This window comes from Piliocolobus tephrosceles, chromosome 10 (genome assembly GCF_002776525.5).
Source record: "Piliocolobus tephrosceles isolate RC106 chromosome 10, ASM277652v3, whole genome shotgun sequence".
NCBI classification, from domain to species: Eukaryota; Metazoa; Chordata; class Mammalia; order Primates; family Cercopithecidae; genus Piliocolobus; species Piliocolobus tephrosceles.
Window position 1 is genome coordinate 106,558,038 of NC_045443.1, and position 11,039 is coordinate 106,569,076.

Here is an 11,039-nt window from a genome sequence, read left to right on the forward strand (position 1 = left end):
GGTGTGCAATGGTGCAATCTCAGCTAATTGCTACCTCCACTCCCCAGACTCAAACCATTCTCCCACCTCAGCCTCCTGAGTAGCTAGGACTGCAGGCGCATGCCACCACGCCTGGCTAATTTTTGTATTTTTGGTAGAGACAGGGCTTCACCATGTTGCCCAGCCTGGTCTCGAACTCCTGGGCTCAAGTGATCCACTCGCGTTGGGCTCCCAAAGTGCTGGGATACAGTTGTGAGCCACTGGACCTGGCCTAAAAGTAATTTTTATTGTGGTAAATACATATGTCTTAGCCAGCTCAGTTGCCATAACAAAATATCACAGTCTTGTTGGCTTACACAACAGAATTCTTTTTTTTTTTTTTTTTTTTTTTTTTTTGAGACAGGGTCTCTCTTTGTCAGTCAGGCTGGAATGCAGTGACATGATCATGGCTCACTGCAGTCTCAACCACCCAAGCTCAATTGATCCTTCCACCTCAGCCTCCTGAGTAGCTGGGACCACGGGTGTGCACCACTATGCCCACCTAATTTTTGTATTTTTTCTGGGGAAGGAGTCTGACTATGTTGCCCAGGCTGGTCTCAAACTCCTGCGCTCAAGCCATCCACCCAGCTTGGCCTCCCAAAGTGTTGAGATTACAGGCGTGAGCCACTGCACCCAGCCCAGAAATCCATTTCTAACAGTTCTAGAGGCTGACAAGTTCAAGATCAAAGTACCAGTATAGTTAGGTTCTGGTGAGGATTCTCTTCCCGGCTTGCAGATAGCCAGCTTCTCTCTGTGTGTTCACATGCTCTTTACTCGGCACGTAAGCAGAAAGAGAAAGCAAGTTCTCTGGCATATTTTCTTTTAAGGGCACTATCTCATCATGTCAGTGCCCACCTGCATGACCTTCTGTAGCCCTGATTACTTCCCAAAGGCCCCATTTCCAAACACACATTATGGGGTTAGGGCTTCAACATATACATTTGGGGTGGACACAAACATTCAGTCCTTAACTATGTATCATAAAATTTGAAGTGTACAATTTAGTAGCTTCGAGTATATTAATAATGTTATATAACCGTCATGCTATTGACTTCCAGATCTTTTTTGATTGTCCCAAAGAGAAACTCTACCCATTGAGTAATAACTTCCTATTCCTCCCTCCTCCCAGCCTCTGGTAACCTCTATTCTACTTTCTTTTTTAATCTTATTTTTTAGAGACAGGGTCTCACTCTTCTGTCCAGACTGATGTGCAGTGGTGTAATCATGGCTCACTGCAGCCTCAACCTTCTGGGCAATCCTCCTGCCTCAGCCACCTGAGTAGCTGGAACTACAGGTGCATGCCACCATGCCCAGCTAAGATTTATTTATTTATTTATTTATTTATTTATTTATTTATTTATAGAGACAGAGTCTTGCTATGTAATCCAGGCTGGTCTCGAACTCCTGGCTTCAAGCAGTCCTCCTGCCTCAGCCTCCCAAGGTGCTGGGATTACACCACAGTGCCAGGCTTATTCTACTTCCTATTTCCATGAATTTGCCTACTCTAAGTTACCTGATAAGAGTGGAATCATACAATATTTGTCCTTTTTATGTGGCTTATTTCACTTAACATAATGTTTTCAAGGTTCATCCATGTTGTAGCAACTATCAGAACCTCATGAGTTTATACGAGTGAATAATATTTCTTTGTAGGTATATGGCACATTTTGTTAATCCATTCATCTGTTGATGGACACGTGGGCTGTTTCCACCTTTTCAGCTATTGTGAAGAATGCTGCTATAAACATTGGTCTACAGTGTATCCCTTTGAGTCCCTGTTTTCAATTCTTTTGAGTATATAAATAGGAGAAGAGTTGCTGAGTCATATGGTAACTATGTTTAAGTTTTTGAGGAACTGCCAAGCTGTTTTCTACAGCAGCTGTACCATTTTACATTCCCACCAGCAATGCACAAGGATTCCAATTTCTCCACATTCTCCTCAACACTTGTTGATAATAGCCATCCTAGTGGGTGTGAAGTGGTCTGATTTGCATTTCCCTAATAACTAACAATGTTGAGCATCTTTTCATGTGCTTATTGGCCACTGGCATATCTTCCTTGAGGAAATGTCTATACAAGTCCCTCACTCAGTTTTTAATTGAATTGTTCAGGGATTTTTGCTGTTGAGTTGCAGGAATATTCTATTAGGCCATTTTTGCATTGCTGTAAAGGAATACCTGACACTGGGTAATTTATAATCAGATTTAATTGGCTTACAGTCTGCAGGCTGTACAGGAAGCATGGTGCTGGCATCTGTTTCTGGTGAGGGCTTCAGGAAGCTTAAGAGTGGAAAGTGAAGCTTGATGGAAGGTGAGAGGGAGCAAGAGAGAGAGACGGGAGGTGCCACACACTTTTTTTTTTTTTTTTTTTTTTGAGATGTAGTTTCCCTCTTGTTGCCCAGACTGGAGTGAAATGGTGCGATCTCAGCTCACTGCAACCTCCGCCTACCAAGTTCAGGCAATTCTCCTGCCTCAGCCTTCTGAGTAGCTGGGATTACAAGCGTGTGCCACCACCCCTGGCTAATTTTTGTAATTTTATTAGAGACAGGGTTTCACCACGTTGATCAGGCTGGTCTCAAACTCCTGACCTCATGTGATCCACCCCCCTCAGCCTCCCAAAGTGCTGGGATCACAGGCATGAGCCACCACACCCAGCTATCACACACTTTTAAACAATCAGATGTCTCGTGAACTTACCCATCACCACAGCAATGGTGCTAAGCCATTCATGAAGGATCCACCCCCATGATCCAAACACCTCCCAGTAGGCTCCACCTCCAACACTGGAGATTACATTTTAACCTGAGATCTGGAGGGGACAAACATCCAAACCGTATCAAATGTCCTTGAGATTTGAAAATATTAATGTATAATTAAAATGTTGGCTTGCTGTGGTCCTTATCCAATTACACGGCATCCTTACAACTCCTGCTCAGCTCAGCTATGAATCATGTCAAGTTTCCTACCTTCTAAGAGAAGCTTCTGATTGCCACAGTACATCTTTTTAAGCCAGCTTATATGGGTCATGGAGAGTTCTCACGGAAAGATATTAGCTGCAGCTTGGTCCAGATGTCTAGCTCTGGACCAGTCACCTGTGGCCAGTGTAAGAATTAAAGGAAGAGGAAAGAAACATGAAAAGTGGTTCAACTGTCAAAGACAAGTTTATTTTGGAGAATAAACCTGAAAGGGGCTTCTGGCCGAGTTAGGTCAGAGGCCACCCTCTCTGACAGACTAAGAGTTTTTAAGGGTTCAGGGTGGGAAAGCTTATCACAGGCTCAGAATGTTGCTCTGTCCCTTTGTCTTGCTTATCTGGGAGGGAGAGTTTTGTGTCTATTCCCATACATCTCCCTGCCACTGCAGGCATAACTCCCTGAGACTGCATTTAGCTTCCCTATCTTAGTGCACCTAAAGGGAAAGGAATGTACTTATTAGGGCCCGTTGTTTTACTGGGGCCTATTGTATGAGTGTAAAGTTTGGTGGTTACCCAAGAGACTTTCCCCCCTCCCTCTGTGCCCGAGCTACCTTATCTATGTTTTACTGTCTGCTCTTTCTGGCTGCTTATTGTTAGAAGAGAAGTGATTTCCTTAAAATGCATGAGGTTAGAAAGGGAGCTGGAACAAAGTGGCAGTGTTTGTCCAAGATGATGGTGCTCCTGCTCTGTCAGCCAGGGCATATGGCAGTCCATAACAGAAAACACAACTGCTGAGGAGGCAGGGCTGTGGGTAGGGCCAGTTCCTAGAAGGTAGGGTGAGAGGGACAAGCTTTGATTGACATTAATGGTACCCTATCTGCTAAGGCCTCTGAGAAAGTTCCCCAAGTTCTCCAGCCCTCCCATAGTCCCTCCTCTCCCATCTGTACAACACTCTACATTCTTAACCAAGCAAATAGCTAATTTCCAGTAATCATTATTGAAATACATGTTGAACTACATTTTCTGCCTCTGAACACATGTTCACCTTCTTCCTGCAAGTTACACTGTAAGATTAAGGCAGGGAACCTACTTTATATCTTTCCCACACCTACAAAAATCCTGTCACCCTGCCCAGCTGTCAGTCATTGTGTACTGGGCACCAGCTTTGGCATCAGAAACACTTGGCTCTGTGACTTACTACCTGTGTGACGGTGGACAGGTTATCTTCCCTCTTTGAGTCTCAGTTACATCATCTGTAAAACAGAGACAGATACCAACCTGCAGCTCTGTTGTGTGGATTAAACAAGATGATGGATATTCATGTGCATGGCAAATGATTGTATGAAACAAATATATGTCAAACCCCTACTATAAGCAAGACCTTAATACAAGATCTAAAAACAAATTTTTGAAAGAAAGAGGATATAGGGAGATGTTTGATCAAGGTGTACAAAGTTTTTTTCATTTATACAACATGAATAAATTCTGGAGAGCTAATGTACAGCATGGTAACTATAGGTAACGATACTTGAAATTTCTTAAAAGGATAGATCCTAAGTATTTTCACTAGACAGACACACAAAAAGGTAGGTTGTTTGTTTGTTGTTCGTTTTTTGAGACGGAGTCTCACTCTGTCACCAGTGCAGTGGCGCTATCTTGGCTCACTGCAACCTCCACCTACCAGGTTCGAGCAATACTCTGCCTCAGTTTCCCAACGAGCTGGGATTACAGGCACCCGCCACCACGCCCAGCTAATTTTTGTATTTTTAGTAGAGACAGGGTTTCACCAACTTGGTCTTGAACTCCTGACCTCGTGATCCACCCGCCTCGGCCTCCCTAAGTGCTGGATTACAGGCGTGAGCCACTGTGCCTGGCCGATTGTGATTCTTTTACAATGTACACATATATCAAATCATCAAGTTGTACATCTTAAATATATACAGTATTGTTAAAATCAGGGGACGCTGAGCAAAGGGTATACCAGAACCCTCTGTTCTGTCTTTACAACTCTCCTGTAAATCCAAAATTATTCCAAAATCAAAAGTTTAATTTAAAAAAGTAAAAAAACACAACATACTTTTGAGCCATCTTAATATAGTATATTTTGTAGAACTAGATGAAATGTTCAACGTCTATTTAAAATTTTAATTTATTAATGTGACGACATGCATTTAAAATGGCACATTACATAAAACAACAACCCATTTACAAATGCTACTTTTGTCCATCATGTTTATGGAACAGTTTCATTCAAACTCTACACATGTGTCCTCAATGGCGTTGTCTTTGTCATGCTGGGTCCACTTTCTTACTCACTTAACTCAGTTTTTTCCGGATCACATCATCTTCACTTCCAATTCAGCTGCATGAGACATAGCACTTTTAAAATTTGCCACTGACAGTTTCTTTAAAGTTAAACATAGAATTACCCTATGATCTGGCAATTCCACTCCTAGGTATGTACGAAAAGAATTAAAAACAGGGACTCGAACAAAAACATGAACAACAAATGTTCATAGCAGCATTATTCACAATAGTCAAACAGTGGAAGCAACCCATGTGTCCATCAATAGATGAATGGATAAACAAAATGTGATCTATCCATGCAATGGAATGTCATTCAGACATACAAATGAATGACATTCCAATAGAAGCTGCAATATGGATGAGGCTTGAAAACATTATGCTTAGTGAGATAAGCCAGTAACAAAAAAAAAAAAATTGCATGATTCTCCTTATATGAGGTCTCAAAAGTAGTCAAACTCTAGAAACAGAAGGTAGAGACAAGGTGTGGTTACTCAGGCTTGTAATCCCAGCACTTTGGGAGGCCAAGGCAGGAGGATTGCTTGAACCCAGGAGTTCGAGACCAGCCCTGGCAACATAGCAAGACATCATCGCTAGAATTTTTTTTAATTAGTCAAGTGTCGTGGTGTGCATCTGTAGTCTCAGCTACTTGGGAGACTGAGGTAGAAGGATCTTGAGCCTAGGCAGTCAAAGCTACAGTGAGCCATGATTGTGCCACTGCACTCCAAACTGGGTGACAGAGTGAGACTCTTGTCGAAAAAAAAAAAAGAGAGAGAGAAGAGGAAGAGGAAGAGGAAGAAGAAGAAGAAGGAGGAGGAGGAGGAGGAGGAGGAGGAAAGAGAGAGAGAGAATGTGGTTACCAAACACTGGTTGGGGACAGGGGGAAATGGGAATGGTTGCTCAAAGTTCTAGAGATCTGTTGCACAACAACGTGCATGTAGTTAGCACGTGGTACTCCACACTGAAACATGGTTGAAATGGTAAATTGGATATTATGTGTTCTTTAGTACAATAAACTAAGTGTCTATTGTAAATCAAAAGGGTAGTTCATTTATGTATAATTTTGCCACAATTTTTTAAACTGCCATTAAAAATATTAGGCTAACTCATGAGCACCATTCTTGATAACAAAACAGTCGCTTTTGTCACTTGTGTGTATTTGTATTTGTTGTTCCCACAACTTAACAACTTATGTATTGCTTTTTTAAAAAGTTGTATTTAAAAGACTTGGCTTAAAATAACTTTCACCCCTTGTGATTGTGAGGTCATATACCCAGGAATAATAATTAAATCAATGTACCATTTTATTGTTCCCCCACCTTAAAAAAAAAAAAAAAACTAATTCCATTAAATGACCTTTCCTAAAACTTAGCAGATTATCATCTCAGCTAATAGGTCTTCCCCAGAATAAAGAATTGGCATGACATCCTGTAATATGATTTTCGTAAGGACTCAAATATAAGATGACTTCCTCTTTATATTATAGAATTTTTTCTTTTATGATAAATTTTCCCCAAAACACAGGGAAATAGAGACTTTCTATATTTAGTATCTTCCCTCAAATACTTGCTACGTGATCATTCTTCCACCCATTTTTAGCCCACTTTCACCCAGCTCCATGAACTAGCAGAAGCAAAAAGAATTGACCTGAGGCGGGTGAGGTGGCTCATGCCTGTAAAACCAGCAGTTAGGGAGGCTGAGGCGGGCAGATCACAAGGTCAGAAGTTTGAGACCAGCCTGGCCAACATGGTGAAACCCCATCTCTACTAAAAATTAGCCAGGCATGGTGGTGCGTGCTTATAATCCCAGCTACTCTGGAGGCTGAGATAGGAGAATTGCTTGAATCTGGGAGGCGGAGGATGCAGTAAGCCTAAATACCACTGTACTCCAGCCTGGGCGACAGATTGAGACTCCATCTCAAAAAAAATAAATAAATAAATAAAGAATTGACCTGAAAAGTCAGAAAGCAAATCAGACCTATTCTGGAAAGAAAAAAAAAAGGCTCAAGCTGTGAAGATAACCTTAAACAAAAAATCCACTTTCAATTCACCATCCTATCTTTCACCATACTCATCCCCAAAGATTTGCCTTGTGGGCATTTAAAAAATGCTTGTTAAACCAATCAAAACAAATGAATCTCCCATCCAGGTAAGGAGGGATCCACGCTCTATTTCAATACATGGAAAGCAGAGGTGGCAAATTGGAAGTCCATAAGTGGAGTGGCCAAGCCATCCTGGTTTGCCCAGAATTCCCCCTGTTTTAGCATCGAAAGTCCTATGTCCTAGGAAACCCCTCAGTCCCAAGCAAGCTTTGACAGTTGGTCACTCTATGACAAATCTGGCATAGAAATGTGTTTTGAGTAGCCTGAAGGATTAGAAAAATTACTTTTAAATCTAAGAGTTGAAACCACAAAACTCTTAAAAGAAAGCACAGGAATAGATCTTCATGACCTTGGGCTAGGCAATGGTTTCTTAGACATGATATCAAAAGCACAAGTAATGAAAGAACAAATAATAGATACATTGGACTATATCAAAGCCAAAAACTTCTGTGCTGCATATGATACCATCAAAAATGTGAAATGACAACCCACAGAATGGGAGAAAAGATTTGCAAATTGTATATCTGATAAGAGATTTGCATTCAAAATATAGAAAAATCTCTTGTGACTCAATAATAAAAAGACAAATAACCAATTTAAAAATGGGCAAAGTGTCTGAACAGACATTTCTCCAAAGAAGATATAAATATGACCAATAAGCACATGAAAAGATGTTCCACATCACTAGTCACTCAGAAAATGCAAATCAAAACCATGAGATACCATTTCATACCCACTAGGATGGTTAGAATTAAAAAGGCAGACAATAACTAGTGTTGGCAAGGATGTGGATAAATTGGAACCCTTGTACACTGTTAGTGGGAATGTAAACTGGTGTAGCCACTATGAAAAGCAATTTGGCAACTCCTCAAAAGTTTGAAATAGAGTTATCATCTGATCCAGCAATACCACTGCTGAGTGAATACCCAAGAGAAATAAAAATATGCTCCATGCAGGCTGGGCGCAGTGGCTTACGCCTATAATCCTAGCACTTTGGGAGGCTGAGGCTGGTGAATCGCTTGAGCTCAGGAGTTCAAAACCAGCCTGGGCAACATGGTGAAACCCATCTCTACAAAAAAAAAAAAAAAATTACCTGGGCATGGTGGCTTGTGCCTGTAATCCCAGCTACTTGGGGGGCTGAGGCAGGAGGGTGGCTTGAGCTCAGGAGGCAGAGGTTGCAGTGAGCCAAGATCGTACCACTGCACTCCAGCCTGGGAGAAAGAATGAGATACTGTCTTAAAAAACAAAACAAATGCTCTATGCAAAACTTGTAGTTAAATGTTCATAGCATTATTATTCATAATAGCCAAAAATTGGAAACAAGTCAAATGTTTGTCAAATGATATGAATGGATAAACAAAATGTAGTACACCCATACAATGGAATATTACTTGTCAATAAAAAAGAAGTGCAGTGCTGATTCATGGTGTAACATGAAAGAACCTTAAAAACATTGTGTTAGGTGAAACAATCCAGACATAGAAGGCCACATGTTGTACATATTGTGTGAATTCATTTACATGCAACATCCAGAATAGAGACAGAGAGTATCAGTGGTTGTTTAGGAATGGGGTTGGGGAGGGGGAATGGGGATTGACTGCTAACACATATGATGACTCTTTTAGAGGGGACAAAAATGTCCTCAAAGTAAATGTGATAGTTGCACAACCCTGTGAATAGACTTTTAAAAACCCCTACTACATTGCACACTTTAAAGGCAGTTGCCTCCAGCCCACCACATTATTCATCTGTCTAGAAAGTGGGGGCATGCCAAAAACCAGATGGGTTTTATTTCACACCAGAGCAATGCATCATGACTTCCCCCCTCAGATTCTTAAAACAAAAGTGAATATTTTAAAGGAGACTGGAATAGAGATTGACAAGCTGCCCCTTAGCCTGAAATACTGAAAATAAAAAGCATGTGCTATGTACAAGCAGTTCCCCAATGAACTGTGTTCTAAATCCTATTCTTCTCAAGACAATATTCTACCAGTTATGAAAATCGCACTCAATTTTTTAAAAAGAAGCCCATGGATTTAAATTCAAGAAATGGACTTGTCTTATTTTCTTTGAAACTTAAGTTGGAGTGTCAGAGTCAAATAAAATATAGAGGTGAACCTCTAAACTTACAACATGTTATTTGAGAAGGAAGAATTATACTTCAAGGCATACACATAGACCAGGTAGTCTTCAGTATGTATAAAGAACAAGCGAAGTTTGGAGGTTTTATAAAATGGAGAAATGCTATGTATTATTTAGAAAGAAAGTTCATTGGCACTGGTAAAGTTTGGAGGAGCTGGCAAGTTCTGACTGATAAGTGACGGGGTGGGTAAAATTAGTCTTAGAGTCACAGCAGGTTGTTTTAGTAACACTGGTTTCAGGTTCCAGCAGGCAGTTTGAGCAGACAGGCTTGTAGAGAATTATTAATACAGCCTTGGAACAATGCTATGCGCCCTGAGTACTTTTTCTCCCTGGCCTCTTGACTCTGTTTCAGTTGGGTATGACAAGAATGACCCAATTCTTTTGATCAAATTTCACATGATTTAAAGAAAAAAAAAGGGTGAGGGGAATAAAACATTGATGGAAAGTCCCTAGTCTGCTAGCCATGCTGATGGGGTGGCACTTCCATCTGGAGTCACTCCCAGATCCCTGGCACTGTGCTGGGAACAGGTAAGTACCTCTTGACTTTGCCACAGAAGCTAGTAAAAAGGTGAGGCTTGGTTAAGAGGTTAAGCCCTTGTTAAATAATGTAAAGATGCACAACTTTAACGAGTCCCTTGGTCACATAGCTCATCTCTCCATGAAAATTCAAGATGTCTAATCAGTACAATAACTAGGGAGGCCAAAAAGGTCAGAGCGAAAAACTGTGTAGCTTGCTCAAAGGGCAAACTCCAAAAGTCTCCTAGTAAAACCCTAATCCCTCAGATAATGTGTTCCCAGAGGGCAGTAACATAAACAAGAGGAAGAGGTGATTCAGAAGCTGGTAAACCTGTCCATACCTAAGGAAAAGCTAATCAAACAAAAGCAGCTCAACGTGTCTGAGTCGTTGTTACCAAAGAAATAGTCATCTTCTCTCCACAATATTGTGACTTGTACCTCGTGTTTTTATTTTTACTCAAAGTATTTTCTGATTTCCCTTGTTAATGTTTCTTTTACCTATCGGCTATTTAGGAATGTGTTGTTTAATTTCCACATATCTGTAAAATTTCCCAAATGCCTGTGTGTTATTGATTTCTAATTTCGTTCCCTTGCAGTTAGAGAACATATTTTATATGATTTCAATTCTTTTAAATTTGGAGGCTTGTTTTATGGCCTAATATACGGTCTGTCTTGAGGAATGTTTCATGAGCCACTTGAGAAGAAAGTGTATTCTGTAGGCCAGGTGTGGTGGCTCATGCCTGTAATCCCAACACTTTGGGAGACTGAGGTGGGAGGATCGCTTGAGCCCATGAGTTCAAGACCAGCCTGGGCAACATAGTGAGACCCCCATTTCTATTAAAAAAGAAAGAAAGAGAGAAAATGCATTCTGCTACTGTTGGGTGATATGCTCCATAGATGTCTGTTAGAAATAGTCAGTTTATAGTGTTGTTCACATCTGCTATTTCCTTGTTGATCTTCTGTGTAGTTGTTCTATCCATTATTGAAAGTAGGGTATAGATGTCTCCAACTATTACCATTAAATTGGCTATTTCTCCCTTTAATTCTG